At 42.4% G+C, this 13,850-nt stretch overlaps 1 protein-coding gene across 2 annotated transcripts in view; it reads left to right on the forward strand.

The window, feature by feature from the left end:
* The window catches only part of FIBCD1 (fibrinogen C domain containing 1), a 367,744-nt gene that overhangs the window by 148,437 nt on the left and 205,457 nt on the right, over positions 1-13,850 (forward strand). The gene's annotated exons all lie outside the window — the stretch shown is intronic.

Genomic DNA, 13,850 nt, shown 5'->3' on the forward strand with positions numbered 1-13,850 from the left:
TCTGTTTAGCACATCTGTTGAGAAAAAGGTGACTAAGTAGAAGTAGTGACTCTGTCCAGTGCACACAGCTCTGTATAAAGTTTTAATCAAAGAAAGAGGGTTTGAAGGCAAACAGCTTCTGCTGTGCTTTTTCTTTAGAAAACCGATAATGCTCTGAGAATCCTATATCATAAATGTACTCTGTATTATATGTTTTTTTGCAAAACAAAAATTTTCTTTTATTGAAAAAAATTTGCTTTAAAATCACAGTATTAAATACTATTTTATAAAAATTGACCCGAAACCAATATAGTAGTAGAAAAAAATGGTCATACACAGAACACAGACATAAAAAAAATGTAGTAAAACAGTAAAATAAGTGAGCGCTAAAAGATAAAATCAGCAGCTGTACATCGCAAGGTACCATATAAAGCCTTCAAAGTAATAGAGTAAAGTAAGGTGCAGCACTAAATGATTTGTTACGTATCCAAATGTTCTTAATAAAACATCTAAAATCACCATAAACAATAAATATGTGACATAAGTGCAAAACAGATGTCATTCAATAGTGACTAATGACGTGAAAGAGTATAGCACACAAAGTCCACTATATAAGTGCACGCAAGATCCCAAATGATCTTTCAAAATCCAGTGGCTGGATCCGTGGATAGGGTGATAGGTGTGTAAAGATTGTACATTTTGTAGGCTATATGTTGATCAAGCGGTCTACCCTTTATCTGGTTCATGGTTTGTATTGTGGAGCTCCCATGAGAGGTCTACAGTGCTCCTAAAGAGTGAGAGCTGTAATGTCTTTATGAAGAGAGAAGAAACCGCCATGCTTTGCTAAAATTAGTCATTTCTATGTATGGATTAGGCTTGGTGCACTTCTACATTACCATTGGACTATTCTAGCAAAGATCCGTTTTTAATGAGGCGTGCCTTCCATATAGAAGTGGTTCAAAGAGTACATCTGCTGCTGAGCACATGAGGTCAGGGTGCGATAATCTGAATGTTGTATAAAGTGTAACTGTAAAGTAAACACCGAACAATGCTGTTTCCTCATCCCACTGACACCAATGATGGGGCAATAATCTTCACACTGAAACCAATGATGGGGCATTAATCTTCACACTCACACCAACAATGGGGCAGTATTCTTCACACTGACACCAGTGATAGAGCATTCATCTTCACACTGAAACCATTGATGGGGCATTCATCTTCACACTCACACCAATGTTAGAGCATTATTCTTTACACTGACACCAATGATGGGGCATTCATCTGCACACTGACACCAATGATGGGGCATTCATCTGCACACTGACACCAATAATGGGGCATTCATCTGCACACTGACACCAATAATGGGGCATTATTCCGCACACTGACACCAATAATGGGGCATTATTCTTCACAATGACACCAATAATGAGGCATTAATATTCACACTGACACCAACAATGGGGCATTATTCTTCACACTGACACCAACAATGGGGCATTATTCTTCACACTGACACCAACGATGGGGCATTATTCTTCACTCTGACACCAACGATGGGGCATTATTCTTCACTCTGACACCAACGATGGGGCATTAATCTTCACACTGACACCAATGATGGGACATTAATCCTCACACTGACTCCAATGGTGGGGCATTCATCTTGACACTGACACCAGTGATGGGGATTAACCCTCATACTCACACCAACAATGGGACATTCATCCTCACACTGATTAAAGGCCCCAGGTCATTTTACCCTGACTGGCGCCTGGACATAGTCTACCCCGCCTCAATCCCCTTCTCCAAGTCTCAAGGACAGTGAGCTTTCTGTTTAATTAAAGCGTTTTTTTCTAAGTATGTGTATTTTCATGTGCTTCTTTCATCTGAAATACCTTGTTGATCCTGCCAGTCACCTTTCTTCCTTGGTCTGACATGACCACACGAAGCACAGAAGGTTATCTGTGTTAGCGTTGTGGTCAGTTTTCATCGTTTGGCTGGCCATTCAGTGATACAGGACACTGTACAGATACACAGCATGCCTGTATTGGGTAGTTTGTTCAGCCACCACAGCCCCCCAACCAATCACAGCCTGCCTCTGGCACACACCCTCTCCCAGTCAAAATCTACCTTTTGAACACACCTCCTGCATCTTGCATCAGGCTGAACAGACTATACAGGCACACTGGGTGTCTGCAACGCTCCTGTAATCCCCTCCCCCACTATCAGGAAGAAGACATGCATAGTGACATAACACAATTTTTGAGGCTCCGTGCACACTAGCGTTTTATGTAAGCTCCTAGAAGCTATTATCAGCATATTTTTTCTGCTTTTCTTGAGGCTATTAGCATTTTTTGAGCTTCAGTGTCTAGGAGCAGAAAAAAAATTGTTTTTGTAGAGTTTTTTGGAGCATTTTTCCGTCAGAAAAAAAACGCTAAATGCTCCTAAAACACTCCTAACAGCTTTTTTTTCTAGCTTCTTTTTTTTCCCTCTACATGTACTGTAAAAATGCTAATAAAATGCTAACGCTCCTAAACGCTTCTGAATGCTACCAAAACGCAACCAAAAAATGCTACAAAGGAGGGAGTCGGTGCTGCGCTAACAAATCAAAATTCATCTAAATAAACTACAAAAGGTGGGAAAAATGGATAACCCACAGAAAACGTAACACATGTGAACTACAACGTAAACAGCACAAATAACACGTGCACTACCATATGTGAAGACAACGCAAATAAACACGTCCTCAGCTCAAGACATGTGCCATAGTAATATACGTGAACTACACATATGAAAGAGCACTAAAGTAGTACAAATATATATAAATATATAAATAATGGAATATTGAATAATAATAAACTGGTATAACAATAATCAATACATAAAAAGCCCAAAAGTGATATATATCAGTGCAGGACTAAACATGTATGACATGAATATCAGAAAAGAATATAAATAAATGATGGGTGAAAAATAAGCACAAAAACAAACACGTCATAAGTAATGGCATAAATATTGCCACAGAAATGGGAATAAACACAAATCGCACGAGTGCACTAACATGTGAAAACAACACATTACACCGTGTTCCAAATTATTATGCAAATTATAATTTTCTCTGTGAGTTTTTGGACAGTTTCTGCTTGAATTTGTTTGCAAGATGTCAGAATAGCCTCCCAGAGCTGCTGTTTGGATGTAAATCGCCTCCCACCCTCATAGATCTTTTGCTTGAGGATGCTCCAAAGGTTCTCAATAGGATTGAGGTCAGGGGAGGATGGAGGCCACACCATGACTTTTTCTCCTTTTATCCCTATAGCAGCCATTGATGCAGAGGTGTTCTTTGCAGCATAAGATGGTGCATTGTCATGCATGAAGATGATTTTATTACGGAAAGCATAGTTCTTCCTTCTGTACCAGGGAAGAAAGTGGTCAGTCATAAACTCCACGTACTTTGCAGAGGTCATCTTTACACCTTCGGGGACCCTAAAGGGGCCGACCAGCTCTGTTTCCATGATTCCGGCCCAAAACATGACTCCACCACCGCCTTGCTGATGTTGCAGCCTTGTTGGAACATGGTGGCCGTCCACCAACCATCCACTACTCCATCCATCTGGACCATCCAGGGTTGCACGGCACTCATCAGTGAACAGGACTGTTTGAAAACTAGTCTTCATGTATTTTTCTGCCCAATGCAGCCATTTCTGCTTGTGAGTATTGGTTATTAGTGGCCGAATAGAAGGTTTATGCACAGTTGCAAGACTCTGGAGGACTCTACACCTTGATGTCTGTGGGACTCCAGAGGCACCAGCAGCTTCAAATATCTGTTTGCTGCTATGTAATGGTATTTTAGCAGCTGCTCTCTTGATCCAATGCATGGATCTGGCAGAAATCTTCCTCAATGTGCCTTTATCTGCACGAACCCGTTTGTGCTCTGAATCAGCCACAAATCTCTTAATAGTGCGATGATCACGCTTACGTTTTCGTGAAATATCTAATGTTTTCATACCTCATCCAAGGCATTGAACTATTTCACTCTTTTTGGCAGCAGAGAGATCATTTTTCTTCCCCATATTGCTTGAAAATGGTGCTCTGCTTAATAATGTGGAACACCGTCCTTTAGTAGTTTGTCCTTCAATTGGGCTCACCGGCCAATCTAATTATCACAGGTGTCCGAGATTGTTTTCAGTGATCAAAAGAGCCCTGACACACAATGCCATTCATGAGTTATACTGAAAAACAAAATATTTAATCTTTGTGACACTTAAATAGAATTTGCATAATAATTTGGAACAGGGTGTAGACACATCCTCAGCTCAAGATGTGCCATAATGATAAAAGTGAACTGTACATATTAAAAGGGAGGAAATAATGTGAATGAAGTGGTAAAAATATAGAAATATATAAATAATGAAACATAAGATAATGATAAACTGGTATAACAGTAATCAATACATAAAAAAGCCCAAAACTGATATATACCAGTGAAGGACTAAACGTGGACGACATGAATGTCAAAAAGGAATATAAGTAAATAATGGATGAAAAATAAACACAAAAACAAACTCGTTATAAATAATGGCATAAATATTGCCACACAAAATGTAAATGAACACAAAAGGTGGCGTAAAATCCACGATACACTAATACGTGTAAAGTCCAATATTTCAACTCCCAAATAAACTTGATGGGTGATAGTGAAAGTGATCAGCTTGACAAGAAATCTGCCACTGGCTAAATTGCCTCCTAAACCTCCGCACTGCGACCCCCAGGGGCCAACCCACTTCCAACGCGCTCAATGCCAAACAGATCAGCATCCTATGGAGGCCTTATGCACTAATCCAGGAACAGTCAACCGTAACTTGTGTTATTTGTGCTGTTTACGTTGTGGTTCACATGTGTTACGTTTTCTGTGGGTTATCTATTTTTCCCACCTTTTGTAGTTTATTTAGATGGATTTATATTCGTTAGCACAGCACCAACTCCCTCATTTGTTTCATCTTCACTATTTGGTTATATAGCTGGGTGCCAGCTGCTTTCCTAGACTGTAGGGCTGAGTTTAGTATTGTAGTGGCAAAGCGGGAGGTTTTTCCCTATACCAACAAATGCTATAACCAATGTTTTTTATCCAAAGTTTTTCCCAGTGTTTTTGAGCATTGTTTTTGCTAGTTGGCATGGAGCCTGAACCTTCTAAAAAAAGTAAAAAAGATAATTTATGAAACTAAGCAGAAGTAGTTATGATGCCTAGTTATAACTCTATTAGAAAGGGTATAGAACATTTTGTATGTTCACACCTACTCTGATGGAGACACCTGATGTAAGGGACACTCTGATGGAGACGCTTCATGTAAGTGTGAGATGGGGAAACAGCTTTCATTGTTTGAACACTGATTGAAGTAAATTAAAAAAACGTTCTGACTGACATTGTGCAGTTTAGCCACAAGATGTCACTGTTTTTTCTAACACAGCCTCAGACTGCATAGAGATTTCTATATTCATGAAGGGGTGGGGTTTTACACTTGGAGAGTGAACAGGAAAAGGAGAAGAGAGCAGCCATGCTTGAGAGAGAGAAGGGGGGCTGTGTGATCTGAGAATCCGATGCCATCCAGATGTGAGGACAGCCCTCCGTGATCAGAAATTCAGTTGAGTGAAGATGATGGTGTTCAAGACGCTAACCCTGTTCTAAGAAAGGAAGATTGCTTCCAGGAAGCTGATGGGAAGCTGAGGAACTAAGCAATCTATATACTATGATATTGTATGCTTAGTGGAGAGACAGTTGTTCTGTTCAGAGTCACCAGCGGATACAAAGCAGACCCGGGTCAGTAAGATCATGCATGCACTTCATTTCAGTGTTGGCGCCTATAGGACTGAGACAGGCCTATAGTTAGTTAGTTAGGGTCTCTGCTTGTGTCAGGCCACAAGTGTTGTTACTGATCATTGGAAGGAATCCACAACTTAAAATGACATTTCACATTGGAGAGCTGATAAAATCCTACAAACTGAAGCCAGACTGGCGTTTTGCTCAGAAGGAATACTCAGGCACGTGCTACAGGACCAGTTATGGGAGGGGCAATACTGTAGATTTGTGTATGATTGTAAGCTATTGTGCTGCACCGCAGGCTAGCCCATACCATACACCCATACACTGATTCTTGTTCTTTTAGGGTAATAACAGGTAAGGTGTGGCAGCTAAGTTGTGCCCGCCAGTAGGTAAATTACTTCACTTTCTACTTTCATCCATCAGAAGGCGCTGTGCTGTGCAGCACAAGGGTCTCAGCCTTTGGGCCAGATGTATGTAAATTTATTGTATATTCCAGCATTTGTGGTTTTGTTTATTTGCCACATCTAAGTAAAATTCTGTTGTGACAAAAGCTGGTGTTGGGGTTGCTTTCCTCGTTCGTGACTTCACTGTATCCTGGGGAGCCCACCCCGGTACACGGCTTACATAAGGGGGTACTCTGATGGAGACACCTGATGTAAGGGGGCACCCTGATGGAGACACCTGATGTAAGGGGGCACTCCGATGGAGACACCTGATGTAAGGGGGCACTCCGATGGAGACACCTGATGTAAGGGGGCACTCCGATGGAGACACCTGATGTAAGGGGGCACTCCGATGGAGACACCTGATGTAAGGGGGCACTCCGATGGAAACATCTGACATAAGGGGGCACAGGTTCTTTTTAATCACCCTAATCTAAAACAGCCAAATACATACTAGTGTTCCCAAGTTGTGACACTGTGTGAAAGACAAAACGGTGACTGCACCCCCAGATCAGAAAGGCTAGATCCAGCCCAGCCAACTGTACACAAGGGAACCTTTTCCTGCTCCAGAGCTAAAACAAATGGCTTTAAATATACTTTAAATCTAGATATTTGTCAATTAGCTACTAGAGGGAGCTCTGTATTTCACGCAGCCTCATTCCACCTCTCTGCTTAACAGCTGCTGAGATGAGATATCAGCCACATTGGGGGTGCATTGTTTTCAGCGAGCCAGCTGACACCATTATGAGAAGGACCAGAGTAGTACTACAAAATAGGAAGCACAGCCTGTGGGTGTTACGAACAAATATGGCTGTCCCCATGTACATAAATAACTACATATACATACTATGTATTGGTCTAAAAATAATTTACAAGACTCAACAGTCCATTCCAAAAGTACCATATGAGGAATCAGAACAGAAAAGAGATTCACTCAGCCAGGCACAACAAGCAAGCAAAGCCTGCTCCCAGGTGTTGTTCTCATCAAGGTTAAACAGGTTAAAAACACAATACCAGTGTTAAAAGCATAAAGCCATGCCAATGATTGTTTGGCGTGGAAACAAACACATTTTAATGTGAATTTCTAGTACTAAAATGTTTCCAGAAAGTCTTGAAAGAGTGGTTGTTTCTAAGAAAATGATTATTGGCACTAGTTTATGCTTTTAGCCGTGTTTATACCCTGTGAACAGAATAATGGATTGAACAGTGAGCTCCCTAGGTCATCCGCTTTTTATCAAATGTGATGGCTACTTTTCTTTGCTTACCGGATTCTATGTGTTTGTTACATTCTATACAGAGTAAAGAGATTTATTTGAACCGTGCATGCCTTTTCTACTCTCTTATCTACTGCATAAATCCCTAGTAAGATTGCTAGGTTTATTGCAAAGGAAGACACCATGCTGCATTTCATTACAAAGGTGACACGTCCAGGGTTTAACTGAACATCAGTTTTTAGTTGTATACTATGTGGCAGGGCCAGGGGCAGACTGACAACTCATGGGGTCCCCGGGCAATAGGGGATCATGGGGTCCCTGTGTCCTTGCCCAAACTCAAAAAAGCCTTTGAAAAAGGTACCAGGGGCATCTCATGGGGCCCCCTACTGACCCCGGGCCCTCGGGCTTTGCACGAGTTTCCAAATGGTCAGTCCGCTCCTGGGCAGGGCTTCAGCTTATGTTTTGCAAATGGGACCTATGACTTTCCAGGGGTGCCTATACTTAAAATCCACCATGCTTCAGTTTTTGGTAGATACTTGACTAGTGCACCCGAAATAGGTTCATCCAGACCCCACTACACCACCGTTACCCTTTACCCTTCCATACCAATCCCCTTTACTTACTATACTTACAGAAAACACAACACCAATTTTGGAGTAAAATGGCCAGCACGGCCTTTTCTTAACAAATCAAGTTTAAACACATCAACCATTCCTTATAACAGAAAACATAAAGAGTTGTCGTTGGTCTTTGAAGGCACCCCCAAAACGATCCGAAATGCACCTGCGGACAACCATATTACACTAGGCCTCCAGCCGCAACCAACCAGCTCGGAGACAACCATACCGTCCGCAGTGCAGCACCACCACCTTCCAGTTAAACCTCGGTTAACTGGAATGTTCCCGGGCACACCATACCAACGATGGGTCCCACACCATTTTGTACCTCCAAGATAAGAACCGCCTCCAAAGACCAACCACCGCCCAGGAACCAAATTAACCCCCCCCCAGGTGGAACACAACATTCACCAAACAGGGCGGGCAGGAGGGAAGCTCTCTCTCCCACGTCCAGCTTCCAACTGATGCCCCTCCCCAGAACACCCCACCCTAAAGTGCAGGAGACCCCACCTACACTCTCCTCTACCAACCAGATCCCCCAGCTATCCTTTACCAACTCTAAACAATCATTAACCCTCACACGTCTTCCTTCCCACTCTGGGCCTAGTCATGCCTGCCCTTCGCTAATTCTTTTCTTCTTTTATCGCTACGGGCATTTCTAGAGATCTAAACTGTCTCATGGGTTTTAAGATTTGTTTGGGGACTCTTATTCGTGAGATCCCTGTGCTGAGTTCCCGGGTTTGTGTCCATTATGAGGTTTTCTCTGCCTATCAGATTTATTTATATTAATTATTATGGAGAATGTAACAAGAGGAGCTGGAACACACAGTGAGTGAGAAGACCCATATTTTCTAGGATGAAAGGAACAGATTCAGAAACTGACCCTTGGACTATCTAAGAAAACCAAACCCAACTAGGGTTCCATGGATTTTCAGAATTCCTCCATAGGTTGCTAGGGTTCATTGACCTCAGATTAAATGATGCATATCCAGGTCCAATGCCACTTGGCAAGCCAGCAGCATTCTAGCTACCACTGTAAAGGTTGCATTCTCCCTACTGACCACCGATGTAAGGGACACTTTTGCCACTGACTCCCTCTGAATTGGTTTTAGTAAAGGTCCCCTGAGACCTGAAATTATTTAAGGGGTTCTTCTGCTGGGAAAAGGATGATCTATGATATAAGAAGCCATCAGTTGACTCAGCCCACCTGCCTTTAACTGTAACATCACAATCCCGGTGAATTGACCCTTTAATTTAATTTGGATCAGGTCTTCTAACCTTTCCAATCACTCTCTCACCCCCCCCCCCCCTGAACCCGTGTCTGTTGGTGCCCATAAGCCTAAGATTGTTACCTGGTCTGGCCATGATTGGACAGTATAATATCTTTGGTCCACTTTAGTTACATTTTATTTATTACAGATATTTTACAGCACTGACAATTTACTCAGCACCCTACATATAATGGATCTGTACCTGTCATACAGGACCTTACAGTCCATGGGTCCCTAACTCACACGCATACCAGTTTGGACAGTAGTCAATTAACCTACCAGCATATCTTTGGAGTGTAGGAGGAAATGGGAGTCCCTGGAGGATATGCATGCAAGCACAAGAACACGCAAACTCCATGCAGATAGTGTCCTGGATGGGATTCAGCCTGGGTTCACATATATGCGGTGCGGTATATCGCATGTGATTCGCACAGGAACCGCACTGCATTCCTGTGCAAATCACATGCGATTTGTGTGCGGTGCAATTGGAGCCATACATTATTATTATTTATTTCAGGTACTTATATAGCGCCGTCAATTTACGCAGCGCTTTTACATATATGTTGTACATTTACATCAGACCCTAACCCTCAAGGGGCATACAATCTAAGGTCCCTAACTTACATTCATACATACACATACTAGGGACAATTTAGACAGGATCCAATTAACCTACCAGCATGTCTTTGGAGTGTGGGAGGAAACCAGAGTACCCGGAGGAAACCCACGCAGGCACAGGGAGAACATGCAAACTCCAGGCAGGTGGTGCCGTGGTCGGGATTTGAACCAGCGACCCTAGTACTGCCAGGCAGAAGTGCTAACCATTTAGCCACTGTGCTGCTGTATGGCTCTAATCGTACCGCACCCGCAACAAAAATGCGCATGACCCTTTTTCTGGTCTGCACCAGAATCGGATTGCATGGGTATTCACACCTATGCGATCAGATTCTGCACATCACACCACGTTTTGAAGACCACTTTCGGGGTGTTGTTAACATACACACCTGCAGCGGTTCGCATGAAAGGGGTGCGATTCTGATGCGGTGCGGAACTAGCACAGAAATGCTGCAAATTCCGCACCGCATCAGTGTGAACCAGGGCTCAAACGGATGACCCTAGTACCGCAAGGCAAGTGCTAACCATTAAGCCACTGTGCTGCCCCGTGACTTTTTTTTTAACTGAGATTTCTGCTTTTCTTGCTTTTGCTTTAGCAATTTTAGGTAATGCCAAGTGGCAGAACAGAATGTGCTTGGATCCTGCTTCCTTGTGTGCATTAAATTCCCCAGCCCTTTATCAGGTCTCTTATTGATCGAGAAGACCATTTTTTTCCCTCCCTTTAGCATATTATTTAAAGTAGCTATCCGTGTTTACTAAGAGAGAACAAAAAAAACCAACATGTAAATGTTATTGATTCTTATACTGTACATAGAATATATGAATAGCAATAAAGCGGATGTTCCCTTTAAGCGCAATGAAACCACACACAGGTTCTGTGATCCATGCATCCATATGGATGGAAGTTGTCAGGACGGAGTGATTTGCACAAGGTCACTTATTCCCCCCTCATCCACAATCTTTTCCCCCCCAGTAAAGCACAGTCATTTCCTGGTGTATCCGTCCATAATAATTTGCTATATTATACCGCTGGCTGTCACTGACAACCCGCCAATATATCAGCACTTTTCCTGGGGTGGACATTAGCATTCTCTGTGTCTGATTATGCTTTGTACCTCTCTTCTATGTATACATATACCATTATTCATCGGGTATAGGTCCAACCACATGCCAAGCTTTTCAGCTCTCTTTCCAAACCGTTTAACCGTTCCAGAACTGAATCCGGCCCCTGCCAACTCATCCCCGCACAACAAAGTAACCGTAATGCACGTCTGGAGCCAAGTGGGATTACTATCTGATGGTGAAAAAGCAAATTACTTCAGTACACTAAATCCCTATCTTTTCATTAGAGTAATTAAATAGCTGCGCTTTAAAGTAAATGCAGTAAAGCTTCAGTGAGGCCAGAGAGACGGTGAGCTTTCTCAGAGTCGTTGATTAGGAAGAACTCTTCCATCCTCCATGCAGTAAATGATCTATTTCACTGGAGCGGTCTCTGGAGCTCATACGTACTGCCAAACAAGAGCCCAGGAACATTCTTATCAGCCCCTCAATTATTGTGAAAGCGGATTTATTTTTAAAGTGATTTTATTTTTTTATGCAGTTAACAAATTTGGCCAATAGGACAATACAAAATTGAAAACGTTATTATAGTATGAGAACCAGGGATCAGTGTTGGCTCAAAAGATGGACATTAGGAAACAAAACAAAACAAAAAAAATGATGGATGGTGGTTGGTCTAACAACTAGCAGATGATGGAATGAGGAGAGGCCTTAGCTGCTAAAGCATAAAATATATTTTAATTTTAATTGGAGGGTAGGATATCAATTGGAGGGTCCAAAGTGCTTTTATTTAATTTTATTTAATTTTTTTTTTGATGCGAGAATGCAGTTAACAAATAGCCACAATATTTGGCCAGTAGGACGATATAACATTGAAAACATACAGTTCGTTATTATAGTATGAGAACCAGGTATCAGTGCTGGCTCAAAGGATGGACATTAAGAAACAAAAAAAAAAATGGATGGTGGTTGGTCTAACAACTAGCAGATGATGGAATGAGGAGAGGCTTTAGCTGCTAAAGCGTAAAATATATTTTAATTTCAATTGGAGGGTGGGATATCAATTGGAGGGTCAAAAGTGCTTTTTTTTTTTTTGATCAAGCATGCATTAATATTATTGGGAAGAATAGTGCCCCATCATTGGTATTAGTGGGAGGAATAGTGCCCCATCAATAATATTATTGGGAGGAATAGTGCCCCATCATTGATACTAGTTGGAGGAATAGTGCCCCATCATTAATATTAGTGGGAGAAATAGTGCCTCATCATTGGTATTAGTGGGAGGAATAGTGCCCCATCATTGGTATTAGTGGGAGGAATAGTGCCCCATCATTGGTATTAGTGGGAAGAATAGTGCCCCATCATTAATATTATTGGGAGGAATAGTGCCCCATCATTAATATTAGTGGGAGGAATAGAGCCCCATCATTGGTATCAGTGGGAGGAATAGTGCCCCATCATTGGTGTCAGTGGGAGAAATAGTGCCCCATCATTGGTATTAGTGGGAGGAATAGTGCCCCATCATTGGTATTAGTGGGAGGAATAGTGCCCCATCATTGGTATTAGTGGGAAGAATAGTGCCCCATCATTAATATTATTGGGAAGAATAGTGCCCCATCATTGGTATTAGTGGGAGGAATAGTGCCCCATCAATAATATTATTGGGAGGAATAGTGCCCCATCATTGATACTAGTTGGAGGAATAGTGCCCCATCATTAATATTAGTGGGAGAAATAGTGCCTCATCATTGGTATTAGTGGGAGGAATAGTGCCCCATCATTGGTATTAGTGGGAGGAATAGTGCCCCATCATTGGTATTAGTGGGAAGAATAGTGCCCCATCATTAATATTATTGGGAGGAATAGTGCCCCATCATTAATATTAGTGGGAGGAATAGAGCCCCATCATTGGTATCAGTGGGAGGAATAGTGCCCCATCATTGGTGTCAGTGGGAGAAATAGTGCCCCATCATTGGTATTAGTGGGAGGAATAGTGCCCCATCATTGGTATTAGTGGGAGGAATAGTGCCCCATCATTGGTATTAGTGGGAAGAATAGTGCCCCATCATTAATATTATTGGGAGGAATAGTGCCCCATCATTAATATTAGTGGGAGGAATGGTGCCCCATCATTGATACTAGTTGGAGGAATAGTGCCCCGTCATTAATATTAGTGGGAGAAATAGTGCCCCATCATTGGTATTAGTGGGAGGAATAATGCCCCATCATTAATATTAGTGGGAGGAATAGAGCCCCATCATTGGTATTAGTGGGAGGAATAGTGCCCCATCATTGGTATTAGTGGGAGGAATAGTGCCCCATCATTGGTATTAGTGGGAGGAATAGTGCCCCATCATTGGTATTAGTGGGAGGAATAGTGCCCCATCATTTTTGTTTGTGTCAGGAATTATGCCCCACTGTTGATGGACGAATAGTCACTAAGGGCCAGATAAAAGGCAAGCAAAGGGCCACATCCGGCCCTCGAGCCACAGTTTGGAGACCACTGTCATAGATGAACTCTGTATTAAATAATATTCAAAGTGCTTGTCCAGTCTCCGCTGAAAAAAAAATAAAAGTCAGCAGCTACAAAAACTATAGCTTCTGACTTTTTATAAAAACAGCCTGTCTCTTGATCAAGTGGTGTGTTCACCCCAGTCAGGTTCACCGGCTGTCCTCTGTCCCCAGAGCCAGCATCTTAAAGCGGAGTTCCACCCAAAAGTGGAAACTCCACTTTCCTGCCTCCTCCCCCCCTGCCACATTTGGAACATTCTGGGGGGAGGCAGGGGGGTACCAGGTTTTAACAGGTACCTGCTCCCACTTTTGTCGAG

The sequence above is a fragment of the Staurois parvus genome, unplaced genomic scaffold (genome assembly GCF_062004578.1).
Source record: "Staurois parvus isolate SC_StPar_1 unplaced genomic scaffold, SC_StPar_1.0 ptg000068l, whole genome shotgun sequence".
In the NCBI taxonomy this organism is placed as follows: domain Eukaryota; kingdom Metazoa; phylum Chordata; class Amphibia; order Anura; family Ranidae; genus Staurois; species Staurois parvus.